Genomic DNA, 13,173 nt, shown 5'->3' with positions numbered 1-13,173 from the left:
GCTTGCAGACACGACCCTTGCAAGATTCTATTCTAAGGCTTTCCGACATTTTTGGTATGAGCCCAAGTTTTGAACAAGCCGTACATATTTACAAACATGTATGTGGTATTGAATCTTCAGTATGCATTGACGATATTGCCCTACCCTCCATGACTTCCCTGGAAATTAAATACTTTGATGCGGTGATTAAAGATATGCTCTCTCGTTTTGATATGTCGGAACGCGATTTGGCTCTTTGGCATTGTAACAAAATCAAGCATGGCAATGTAGCTAGGCTTCCAACCAATTTTTTTATAATTCTTCCTTTTTGTATTCTCGTATCAATTAATAAAGTAACAAGTTAAATAAAAAATAAAAATAAAATAAAATAAATATTAATAGGGTGATACGTGTCACAATCCTAAGAGTTAGCGTAATCTAGTCTTTTCATTATATCTAGACATCCCTTATCCACCTCCGGTGGAGATGGGAATCTCGGAGTCGTAATTGTTTTTTGAGGCCCCAATTAAACGAGGTATTTCTAGAAATAAAAAACAACCGCCTTTTCGATTCGAAAAAAGAAGAAGGCATTCAGGGGTGTACATCAGGCCGGGCAGGCCAACCCAAGCCCAATATTAACACAGGTCGGGCCGGACGGGCTTGTAGTCCTTACTGCCCATTAAGTTTAACATGCCAGGCCAGGCCGGACAATAACAAAAATTTAATGTCCATGGCCCGTCCATACCCATGAAATAATATAGGCCAGGCAGGTCGGGTGATCACAGTCGTATGCGTCAAAAATAATTTCACTTTCTCAATCTACTAAATATAAATATAGTATGTGGTAAGAAAAAGTTTGTTCCCACATAGAGGCTTTTGTTGTTATAAAATTTCAGTTTCTTATTAACCAAGGGGAGATTTTTGTTTTTATCTAAGCAATAAAATAAATTGAAAGCAATAAAATAATTTGAATAATCAATGACTAGAATTGATATTTTAATCTCTCATTTAATAAAAGTCCTAGGATATCTTGATCGCAAGAGTATCCCGTTTATTTCCCGATTTTATCACAAACAACATTAAAAGATGCTATTGTGAAATCTACCTAGAAAGTAACTTACAGTGTAAAATCACAATTAAATTTAACTTCCTAAGAGCAATAGGTTGTATGAAATAAGACTAATCAATGCAAACAAACGTGTAAAAGCACTAATTTGTTTTAACAAAGGTTATGATTCATATGTGACTAGTAGGATATATCACTACAAGCACTACTCACATTTTTGCTACTTATAATCAGGAACTATCACTTTTTCGTATAATAACCCTAACCTAGCAATAGAGATGAAGACTAATCTAATTGATTCCGGATTCAACCAAACTAGCAATCAAATCAGAAAACAATATAAACCACGAATCATAAACAATAAAGTATTGAGACAAAACTAATTCATTGAATCACATAGCATGATTGATGAAATCAACTTATTATCCCATAACCAATAATATTTATTTAGCTACTCATAGCTTTTGAGTTCATCGTAATCATAATCAATAATAAATGAAAAAGATGAAAAATAAACGAAAGCAAACCCTAGTCACCGCTCTCCAATACTCCAAGTAGAAAATACGTGATATTAAAGAAAGTAGAAAACTTTCCTTTTTGTAGCTCTTCTTAGGTCAAGTCTTCAAAAACCCATCACCAAGAAGTCCACCAAGCCCATGTATGCGAAGAACCCATGTTAAAATCTCGCCAAAAGTGGTTGCTGGAAAACTGGTGAAAGTGCCGGAAGTTGGCCGGAAAAGTCGTCGTAAAAGAGCTCAGGTGACTGGCAAAGTCAAACCGGTCACCGGTCAACGAGTCAGTTCGGTTGGGGTTAACTGATTTAACTCGGGTCAAGCAGACCGAGTCAGGTCTAAGTCAGACAGACGAGTTGGATACTAGTCAGACTCAACTGAGCTGAGTGGCCTTGGCCTTGGCCTGAGCCATTGCACATGCCAAAACCTGTGATGCGCCGAGATGGATGTTCACAAGCTCAGTTCTCAGTTTCAACCAAGGTTCGAAAAACGGGTCACGGCCCAGGTCACAGGTACTAGGCGTGACCGTTATAACGTGTTTTGACGGGTGTGAGCACGTTTTGAGTCAAAAACGCGTTATATAGGAATAAAACGCGTTTTTTTGACGTTTTTTTAAAAATAACGGGTGTGATAACGGTTAAATAAGAAAAATAAATAATTTGTGATCTGAATTTCCTATGTAACGGTAATTACAGCTGTGAAAACGGTTACAACGGGTCTAAATAACGTTGTTACTACGTTTTTTCATTTTTTTTGGTTTAATTTATTTATTTGATTTTTTATTTATTTGTTTATGGGTTTTTAACATACAGATTTATGGATATCTAGTAAAATTCACAACCCTAAGTCTATGACTTATAACAATGCATTGTAGTTATCTTCTACCGACAATATTTATACACGCATACTATCACTATCCACTTGATATGTTCAAGTTGTCACTCGAATAGTTCAATGCATTCCCCAAATATTTCAATAATGCATATTGGGATTCAAAAGCAGTCAAAACTTTGTTGTCAAATAATACTCCTGGAAAGGCACTAAGAGGTAGTACATATGAGTTACTTTCCAAAAAGACAAACCCTCCTCTCCATCTGTCTTATTGTACGTCAATCGACTAAATTTTCCCCCACTACTTGAAAAGAAACCATCCATCTCTCTTTGTCCTCTCCTCTTACCCTTTTTGTTTTACCATTTTTCTTTCTCCATCTCTCGTGTGAAACAGAGCCTGCCTAATACTAGTGAGAGAAATTGAAAGAAATACTAGTACTACTAGTACTCTACTCTATACTCTTTCTGGTTCTATCTATAGAGGGAGAGAGAGTGAGGAACATAAAACACTCTCTCATTACTCTCACAACTCAAAACAAACATTACCACCGTCGGCGGTTTTCTTTGGAATTTTGTGACAACCCAAACACTCCTTATCTAGGAGGAATAATCAACAATCTCTAGAGAGAGAGAAGAGATAAAGAGAGAGAGAGAGCTGAGGGTTGAGGAAGATTTCAATAAGATCTGAAGAGTTGAATGAGCATGAAAAGGGAATTTAGTTTACATTTTTAGCTAAATATATCCGAAATCTTGAAGTTCTCTTTACTTCAAGATAGAAGCTTGAATGTAGAGGAGGGTATTGAAAGACAGAAGCTTGAAGTTCAGAAGCATTTGAAGCGTTTGAATAAACCTCCTGTCAAAACCATTAAGGTTCTTCCTTGATTCCATCTTGTCCCCCTTTCTATTGATCTAATTTTCATTATTATAGACTTATTTCCGTACCTTTTCCCTTATTTTGTGTGAAAAGGAAGTGTAATTTTTGTGAAAAAGAAGTGTCTGCGGGAATTTCGCGTTTCAAAATGCATTTGACACAACAAAGAGGTACAATTACTCCCTGCATGCATGTGCCACCTGAGATTAAAAATTTAGCAAAAGTATGGGTGCAAGACAGAAACAAAGCAAAACGGCAACGAGTACCAGAAACTGAATATGAAGATACAGAAATTCAAGATATGTATGAAAATGAACCGTGGAACCCTGTGCATGATATAGATGAAGAAGAACAAGCGCCGGTAACACAAAAGAAAATGGGCGGGTTATCGAAGTTGAAGAACCTTTTTGGACGAAAAAGTAAGAATACTAATGCCGGAGAAGGTACATCACAGCGTCCACAGGCCTCTATGGACATACCTAGTTCTTCAATGCGTACACCACACCAAGCACCTAGGATGTCTGTAGATATGGGAGGACAATATAATACTAATAGGGATTCTCAACCTAGCATGGCGAATTTTGGGAGAAGTAAAACATGCCGGGAAAAAGTTGATTCTTCTGTTGGACGTTTTTTCTATGCTAATGATATTCCCTTCAACGTGGCCAACTCAACTCAGTACCACGAGGCATTCAATGCAGTTGCAAATTTCGGAAAATCATACAGAGCTCCGTCTTCCTATAAGTTGTCGAACCCATTATTAAGGCAGGAAAAACAAAGGATTCAGAAGGATGTGGTGTCGGTCCAACGAAATTATTGGAGAGAGTATGGGTGTACACTCATGTCAGATGGTTGGAAAAACAAAAATAACCATACGATTGTAAACTTCTTAGTTTACTGTGGCCATGGGACAACATTTTTGAAAAGCGTTGACATTGAGCATAATCGGTTGACAACAGAGTATTTGATGAGTTTTTTCAGACCGGTTAGAGAAGATATTGGTCCGACAAATATTGTTCAAATAGTAACTGATCAAGGATCTCAATTCAAAGCCGCAGGTAACTATTACAACTTAATTTAATCACAGTTGTTTATTTTTATATATTATTAATTCATTTCTCATTTTGTTTTAATAAGTATGAGATTGGCCATAGAGTATGGTACATTTTTTTGGGTACCTTGTGCAGCTCATGTGTTGGATTTAATGTTGGAAGATACTGAAAAGTTCCCCTTTGTTAAAGGTGTGATTTCAGAAGCTAGAAAAATCAGTAAATTTATTTATAATCATGGTTGGGTTCTTGCTATATTCAGACAACATTCTGGGGGACGCAATCTATTGCGCCCTGGCTTAACAAGGTTTGCGACAAATTTTATCGCAATCAAAAGTATCACTGATCAACGTAATGCAATCTAGAGTCTTTTTGTAGACCAAGAATTTTTGAACTCACCAGAAGGAAAAACTCGTACGGCTAAAGATGTGAAAAACATTATTTTGAATGAGATGTTTTGGCACACATGCCAAAATGCATGCATGATGGTTGGTCCTTTATTGAAAATGATCCGTTTCTTGGATTCAGATAAACCTACCATGGGTTATTTGTTTCATGCACTTGCTACATGCGTGGAAACTATAGAAAGGGGTTTGGGTAAAAATCGAAATAATTCTATTGTAGGTGTGATTAACCGACGATGGAAAGATCAGTTGAGTTCTCCTCTTCATGCTGCAACGCATTTTCTGAATCCATATTATATCTACAACCCAGCAGCCAATCTCATCAACAATGAAATTTATCAGCCCCAAATTTGTCTCAGTGAAGTTATATCAAAAATGATTAGTAGCCCTCAAGAACAAGCGACATGCATGCTAGAGGTGTGAATTTTTATTAACAATTAATTTCGTAATTATATGAATTTCTATTCACAGTTTTTGATATTTTTAGGCGGGAAGAATGCAAATGATGCAAGGCCAATTTGCATCACCATCAGCAAGATTGGCTGCTCTGCAAGGTGATCCTGTAAGCTGGTGGTTGTCATACGGTGCTCAGTTTCCATCACTCCAGAGGATCGCGGTAAAGATACTAAGCCAGACAAACACATCGTCTGGATCCGAGAGGAATTGGATTGTGTTTGAAAGAATTCACACCAGACTACGCAACCGTTTAGTTTCGTCAAGAATAAACGATTTGGTATATGTTCAGTACAATTTAAGATTGGAGCAGCAAAGAGTTCAAGGTAAAGCAAAGCGACATAACATCGATGTCCACGATGTTCATAGCCTGCTGATAGATGAAAATATGCTTGATTGGATAGCAGGGGATGATGAAACACCAGTTTTACCTCAGGAAGAACATTGGTTAAATGAATTGGAAGAGGAAGCAGCTAATAATCCAGAGCCTCTCCCTCCACCATACGAATGGCATGATCCAGAAGTTGAAATCTCATATCAAAGGTTGCCAGTGAGTAACTTTGTTTATGACTTTGGTAACCTAACATTTGGAGACAATACACAAGGTCATGAAAATGAAAATCCCATATACAATTCTCATTACACTGAAGATCGTCCAGAAGAAGATACCCGAGGAATTAATGAAGAGTATAATTCCAATATTAATATCAATAATGAAGTAGATAATCGTAATGATAATGAGGAAGAAGAATGGTTATGAAGATGACGATACTGTTAACTACGACAGCCAAATGCATTACGCGAACCAATATGAGGCGGAGGAAGAGGAGGAGGAATCAACTGAGAATCGTCGAGAAAACAGAAAATACTTGAATAAGTCGGAAAAAAATGCCGGTACAAGTTGGTTTGTCTAAGTTTAAAATTTCAAGCACTACTGTCACTAGTTACTTATTGTAAGTTTATAAAATTTGAAGTGTTTAATGCTGATTTATGAAATTTTAGTTTGTACGTTTGAAATTAAAAATTGTATAATTTCCTCCAACCAAACATTTTTTTCCTTAAAAACGGGTTTAACCGTATGAAAACGGAAATACGGTGTAAAAAACGTGTGTTAAAATGTTATTTAGAAGAAAAAAACTGAAATATTAATTTTAGAAAAACGGTAATCACAGGTGTGAAAACGGTTATAACGGGTTTAAATAACACCATTTTTTCCTATTTATCGGTGTTATTTAGGTAAGTGTGTTGGTGAGCCTCACGGGCACGGTATATGGGCGTGAGCGTTATAACGGACGTTTTTTCGGAAAAAAAAGGCCGTTTTTCAAACCTTGGTTTCAACTGCATTACTTCACAGCTGCAAGCCTTCCAGCACCAGTATCATTTTCCATTCTTCCTGCACTTCAGCTGCAACCTTGTATCTTCTCAGCTCAATTGCACCTGAAATTTCATGTATTCCTCTTCTACTTCTCATGGCAACTACTAACATCACCATCTCGAGATTGCAACATCAGCACCACCTGCAATGCCATTAGTTGCTCAAACCCATTGTAACAACCAACTCCACAACTGCAACCATTCATTTCATTTCAGCATCAGCTCTATCAAACAACAATCTGCTTACTCAATACTACCTGAACCACACATCAACAACTCCAGATAACAACATCACTGCATCAGTCCCTGAGTACAAACCAACAACACCAATATCTACCAAATCACTCCAAGCTGCAGCACCATCGATACCAGCTCAGGCCATTCACTCCAGTGCCTGAATTCATCAACTGCAGCAACACCAACATCATCTCATACTCCCTGTAAAAAACCATAGTTCATAGCTGCAACACCAAATTGTGCACACACACAACCATTCCCCCTGCCAGTGCCTTACTGCAGCTGTAGCTCTATCTGCAAGTTCATACATTGCTTCCTACTCCAAGCTAAGCATACATCTAATTCAACAATATGTAGCTTCAACTGCATCAGAACCCATGTCATGGATTCATATCATCTCTTGCAGCTTCTTAACACCAACTGTTGCACACAATTCCATCATCTTCTTTAAAAGCACATTCTCCATTCCTGTATCTGTATTGTATCCACTTCCTGCAGCATTCAGCTCAACTGACCTGCAATCTCACTCCCTGCACTTGAGCTAACACCACCTGCACCTACGAGCAGCATCTGCATCACCAGCACTCCATGGCAGATGCAATTCCATCTCCATACTCTTGACTAAACTTCCCATTCATACGAAGATTGAGCTCAACACCAGCTTAGCCAACATCCTCAGTTCAAACCATTATCATCTTCCCTGAAATGTATTCATTATCAGCTGCAACACACAACACATCCCTTGCAATCTCTGCAATACAACCAATTCCAGCCATCAAACACATCCTCAAATTCAGCTTCAATATCTGCAACTCCATCTCCTTGTTCTTTTGTATACATTCCAACTGCAGTTCAACCAACCCATTCCAGCTCAGTTCCATTCTTCCCCTGTAATTGCAACCTAACATTCATCTACTTACTGCCTCAGAGCTGAGCTTCTTCTCTGCACTTCAAATTTGCTCTAACTCACCACCAGAACCAGTAACCGATCACCTGCATCTTCATCTCAGTCTTTCTTTTGTAGAAACTCAGTTCTCTGACCCATTTCAACACACCAGACCTGAGCTTCTTATCAATCCGTATCACCAGCACAACATCCACTATCTCATGTTCAAGTTCATAGCTCCAGTTCACCTGTAACCCATCCAAGGTTTGAAAAACGGCCGTTTTTTCCGAAAAAACGTCCGTTATAACGCTCACGCCCATATACCGTGCCCGTGAGGCTCACCAACACACTTACCTAAATAACACCGATAAATAGGAAAAAATGGTGTTATTTAAACCCGTTATAACCGTTTTCACACCTGTGATTACCGTTTTTCTAAAATTAATATTTCAGTTTTTTTCTTCTAAATAACATTTTAACACACGTTTTTTACACCGTATTTTCCGTTTTCATACCGGTTAAACCCGTTTTTAAGGAAAAAAATTTTGAGTTGGAGAAATTCTTATACAATTTTTAATTTCAAACTTACAACTAAAATTTCATAAATAATCATTAAACACTTCAAATTTTATAAACTTACAATAAGTAACCTAGTGACAGTAGTGCTTGAAATTTTAAACTTAGACAAACCAACTTGTACCGGCATTTTTTTCCGACTTATTCAAGTATTTTCTGTTTTCTCGACGATTCTCAGTTGATTCCTCCTCCTCTTCCTCCGCCTCATATTGGTTCGCGTAATGCATTTGGCTGTCGTAGTTAACAGTATCGTCATTTTCATAACCATAGTCTTCTTCCTCATTATCATTACGATTATCTACTTCATTATTGATATTAATATTGGAATTATACTCTTCATTAATTCCTCGGGTATCTTCTTCTGGACGATCTTCAGTGTAATGAGAATTGTATATGGGATTTTCATTTTCATGACCTTGTGTATTGTCTCTAAATGTTAGGTTACCAAAGTCATAAACAAAGTTACTCACTGGAAACCTTTGATATGAGATTTCAACTTCTGGATCATGCCATTCGTATGGTGGAGGGAGAGGCTCTGGATTATTAGCTGCTTCCTCTTCCAATTCATTTAACCAATGTTCTTCCTGAGGTAAAACTGGTGTTTCATCATCCCCTGCTATCCAATCAAGCATATTTCCATCTATCAGCAGGCTATGAACATCGTGGACATCGATGTTATGTCGCTTTGCTTTACCTTGAACTCTTTGCTGCTCCAATTTTAAATTGTACTGAACATATACCAAATCGTTTATTCTTGACGAAACTAAACGGTTGCGTAGTCTGGTGTGAATTCTTTCAAACACACTCCAATTCCTCTCGGATCCAGACGATGTGTTTGTCTGGCTTAGTATCTTTACCGCGATCCTCTGGAGTGATGGAAACTGAGCACCGTATGACAACCACCAGCTTACAGGATCACCTTGCAGAGCAGCCAATCTTGCTGATGGTGATGCAAATTGGCCTTGCATCATTTGCATTCTTCTCGCCTAAAAATATCAAAAACTGTGAATAGAAATTCATATAATTACGAAATTAATTGTTAATAAAAATTCACACCTCTAGCATGCATGTCGCTTGTTCTTGAGGGCTACTAATCATTTTTGATATAACTTCACTGAGACAAATTTGGGGCTGATAAATTTCATTGTTGATGAGATTGGCTGCTGGGTTGTAGATATAATATGGATTCAGAAAATGCGCTGCAGCATGAAGAGGAGAACTCAACTGATCTTTCCATCGTCGGTTAATCACACCTACAATAGAATTATTTCGAGTTTTACCCAAACCCCTTTCTATAGTTTCCACGCATGTAGCAAGTGCATGAAACAAATAACCCATGGTAGGTTTATCTGAATCCAAGAAACGGATCATTTTCAATAAAGGACCAACCATCATGCATGCATTTTGGCATGTGTGCCAAAACATCTCATTCAAAATAATGTTTTTCACATCTTTAGCCGTACGAGTTTTTCCTTCTGGCGAGTTCACAAATTCTTGGTCTACAAAAAGACTCTCGATTGCATTACGTTGATCAGTGATACTTTTGATTGCGATAAAATTTGTCGCAAACCTTGTTAAGACAGGGCGCAATAGATTGCGTCCCCCAGAATGTTATCTGAATCTAGCAAGAACCCAACCATGATTATAAATAAATTTACTGATTTTTCTAGCTTCTGAAATCACACCTTTAACAAAGGGGAACTTTTCAGTATCTTCCAACATTAAATCCAACACATGAGCTGCACAAGGTACCCAAAAAAATGTACCATACTCTATGGCCAATCTCATACCTATTAAAACAAAATGAGAAATGAATTAATAATATATAAAAATAAACAACTGTGATTAAATTAAGTTGTAATAGTTACCTGCGGATTTGAATTGGGATCCTTGATCAGTTACTATTTGAACAATATTTGTCGGACCAATATCTTCTATAACCGGTCTGAAAAAACTCATCAAATACTCTGCTGTCAACCGATTATGCTCAATGTCAACGCTTTTCAAAAATGCTGTCCCATGGCCACTGTAAACTAAGAAGTTTACAATCGTATGGTTATTTTTGTTTTTCCAACCATCTGACATGAGTGTACACCCATACTCTCTCCAATAATTTCGTTGGACCGACACCACATCCTTCTGAATCCTTTGTTTTTCCTGCCTTAATAATGGGTTCGACAACTTATAGGAAGACGGAGCTCTGTATGATTTTCCGAAATTTTCAACTGCATTGAATGCCTCGTGGTACTGAGTTGAGTTGGCCACGTTGAAGGGAATATCATTAGCATAGAAAAAACGTCCAACAGAAGAATCAACTTTTTCCCGGCATGTTTTACTTCTCCCAAAATTCGCCATGCTAGGTTGAGAATCCCTATTAGTATTATATTGTCCTCCCATATCTACAGACATCCTAGGTGCTTGGTGTGGTGTACGCATTGAAGAACTAGGTATGTCCATAGAGGCCTGTGGACGCTGTGATGTACCTTCTCCGGCATTAGTATTCTTACTTTTTCGTCCAAAAAGGTTCTTCAACTTCGATAACCCGCCCATTTTCTTTTGTGTTACCGGCGTTTGTTCTTCTTCATCTATATCATGCACAGGGTTCCACGGTTCATTTTCATACATATCTTGAATTTCTGTATCTTCATATTCAGTTTCTGGTACTCGTTGTCGTTTTGCTTTGTTTCTGTCTTGCACCCATACTTTTGCTAAATTTTTAATCTCAGGTGGCACATGCATGCAGGGAGTAATTGTACCTCTTTGTTGTGTCAAATGCATTTTGAAACGCGAAATTCCCGCAGACACTTCTTTTTCACAAAAATTACACTTCCTTTTCACACAAAATAAGGGAAAAGGTACGGAAATAAGTCTATAATAATGAAAATTAGATCAATAGAAAGGGGGACAAGATGGAATCAAGGAAGAACCTTAATGGTTTTGACAGGAGGTTTATTCAAACGCTTCAAATGCTTCTGAACTTCAAGCTTCTGTCTTTCAATACCCTCCTCTCCATTCAAGCTTCTATCTTGAAGTAAAGAGAACTTCAAGATTTCGGATATATTTAGCTAAAAATGTAAACTAAATTCCCTCTTCATGCTCATTCAACTCTTCAGATCTTCTTGAAATCTTCCTCAACCCTCAACTCTCTCTTTCTCTTTATCTCTCCTCTCTCTCTAGAGATTGTTGATTATTCCTCCTAGATAAGGAGTGTTTGGGTTGTCACAAAATTCCAAAGAAAACCGCCGACGGTGGTAATGTTTGGTTTGAGTTGTGCGAGTAATGAGAGAGTGTTTTATGTTCCTCACTCTCTCTCCCTCTATAGATAGAACCAGAAAGAGTATAGAGTAGAGTACTAGTAGTACTAGTATTTCTTTCAATTTCTCTCACTAGTATTAGGCAGGCTCTGTTTCACACGAGAGATGGAGAAAGAAAAACGGTAAAAAAAAAGGGGAAGAGGAGAGGACAAAGAGAGATGGATGGTTTCTTTTCAAGTAGTGGGGGAAAATTTAGTCGATTGACGTACAATAAGACAGATGGAGAGGAGGGTTTGTCTTTTTGGAAAGTAACTCATATGTACTACCTCTTAGTGCCTTTCCAGGAGTATTATTTGACAACAAAGTTTTGACTGCTTTTGAATCCCAATATGCATTATTGAAATATTGAGGAATGCATTGAACTATTCGAGTGACAACTTGAACATATCAAGTGGATAATGATAGTATGCGTGTATAAATATTGTCGGTAGACGATAACTACAATGCATTGTTATAAGTCATAGATTTAGGGTTGTGAATTTTACTAGATATCCATAAATTTGTATGTTAAAAACCCATAAACAAATAAATAAAAAATCAAATAAATAAATTAAACCAAAAAAAATGAAAAAACGTAGTAACAACGTTATTTAGACCCGTTGTAACCGTTTTCACAGCTGTAATTACCATTACATAGGAAATTCAGATCACAAATTATTTATTTTTCTTATTTAACCGTTATCACACCCGTTATTTAAAAAAAAACGTCAAAAAAACGTGTTTTATTCCTATATAACGCGTTTTTGACTCAAAACGTGCTCACACCCGTCAAAACACGTTATAACGGTCACGCCTAGTACCTGTGACCTGGGCCGTGACCCTTTTTCGAACCTTGAACCCATCTAAACAGAACCACAACTCGATTCGATCAAAAACCAAGTCTCCAATCTCTTGTAAACCTTGAATTTCAGTTTTCATCTGTGTAATTTCTTTTTCCTGAATTCTTCTTGGAAGCAACAGATTCAAATCAAACCCCATTCTCTGAATCTTGCATTGATTTCTTATCTTTCTCGATCCAGATTCAACTGCTGCTCATTCTTTAATTTCAGAACAAAGCGAAACCCTAACTGCAAAATCGTCTCAACTAATTTTATACAGTAGCAGAAACACAAACTGCTCTTATTCTTCTTGAAACCGAGATATAACAAACACCCATTTGTCCAGTTCTGGAAATCACCATTTGCCTCTCTGAATCTAATGGAGCCGTCATCTCCATCTCTCTCGCTGAATCTCAAGTGGAAGCAATGATTGAATGAGAGAAATGTTCCTCTCAAATTTGGGGTGTAGGTAATGAGTAAAACTGTTCAAGACACCCACTGACTGCCTGCCTGTTTTCTTTCTCGACAGTTCAGAGAACTGACTGCCTGTTTTCTTTCTCGACAGTTCATTCTTCACCTCATTCGCTGCATAGCTCGCCTGTGAATTGATCTTTTTGCCATTTCCGCTCCAATTAGACATTTTCTTCTTCTTTTGCTCACAAGGTCTCCATTACACCTAATAACTCAAAACTAAACATAAGAGATGCAATTCACAAGGATAATAACAAAGAAAGCATAAACACTAGATAAAATTAGGTGTTTTACAACACCTATCATCGGGCTGGCAGGTCTCGGGCCCAAGA

This window comes from Papaver somniferum, chromosome 3 (genome assembly GCF_003573695.1).
Source record: "Papaver somniferum cultivar HN1 chromosome 3, ASM357369v1, whole genome shotgun sequence".
NCBI lineage: Eukaryota > Viridiplantae > Streptophyta > Magnoliopsida > Ranunculales > Papaveraceae > Papaver > Papaver somniferum.
The sequence above is the reverse complement of the archived record's forward strand: the minus strand, read 5'-3'. Positions refer to the sequence as shown.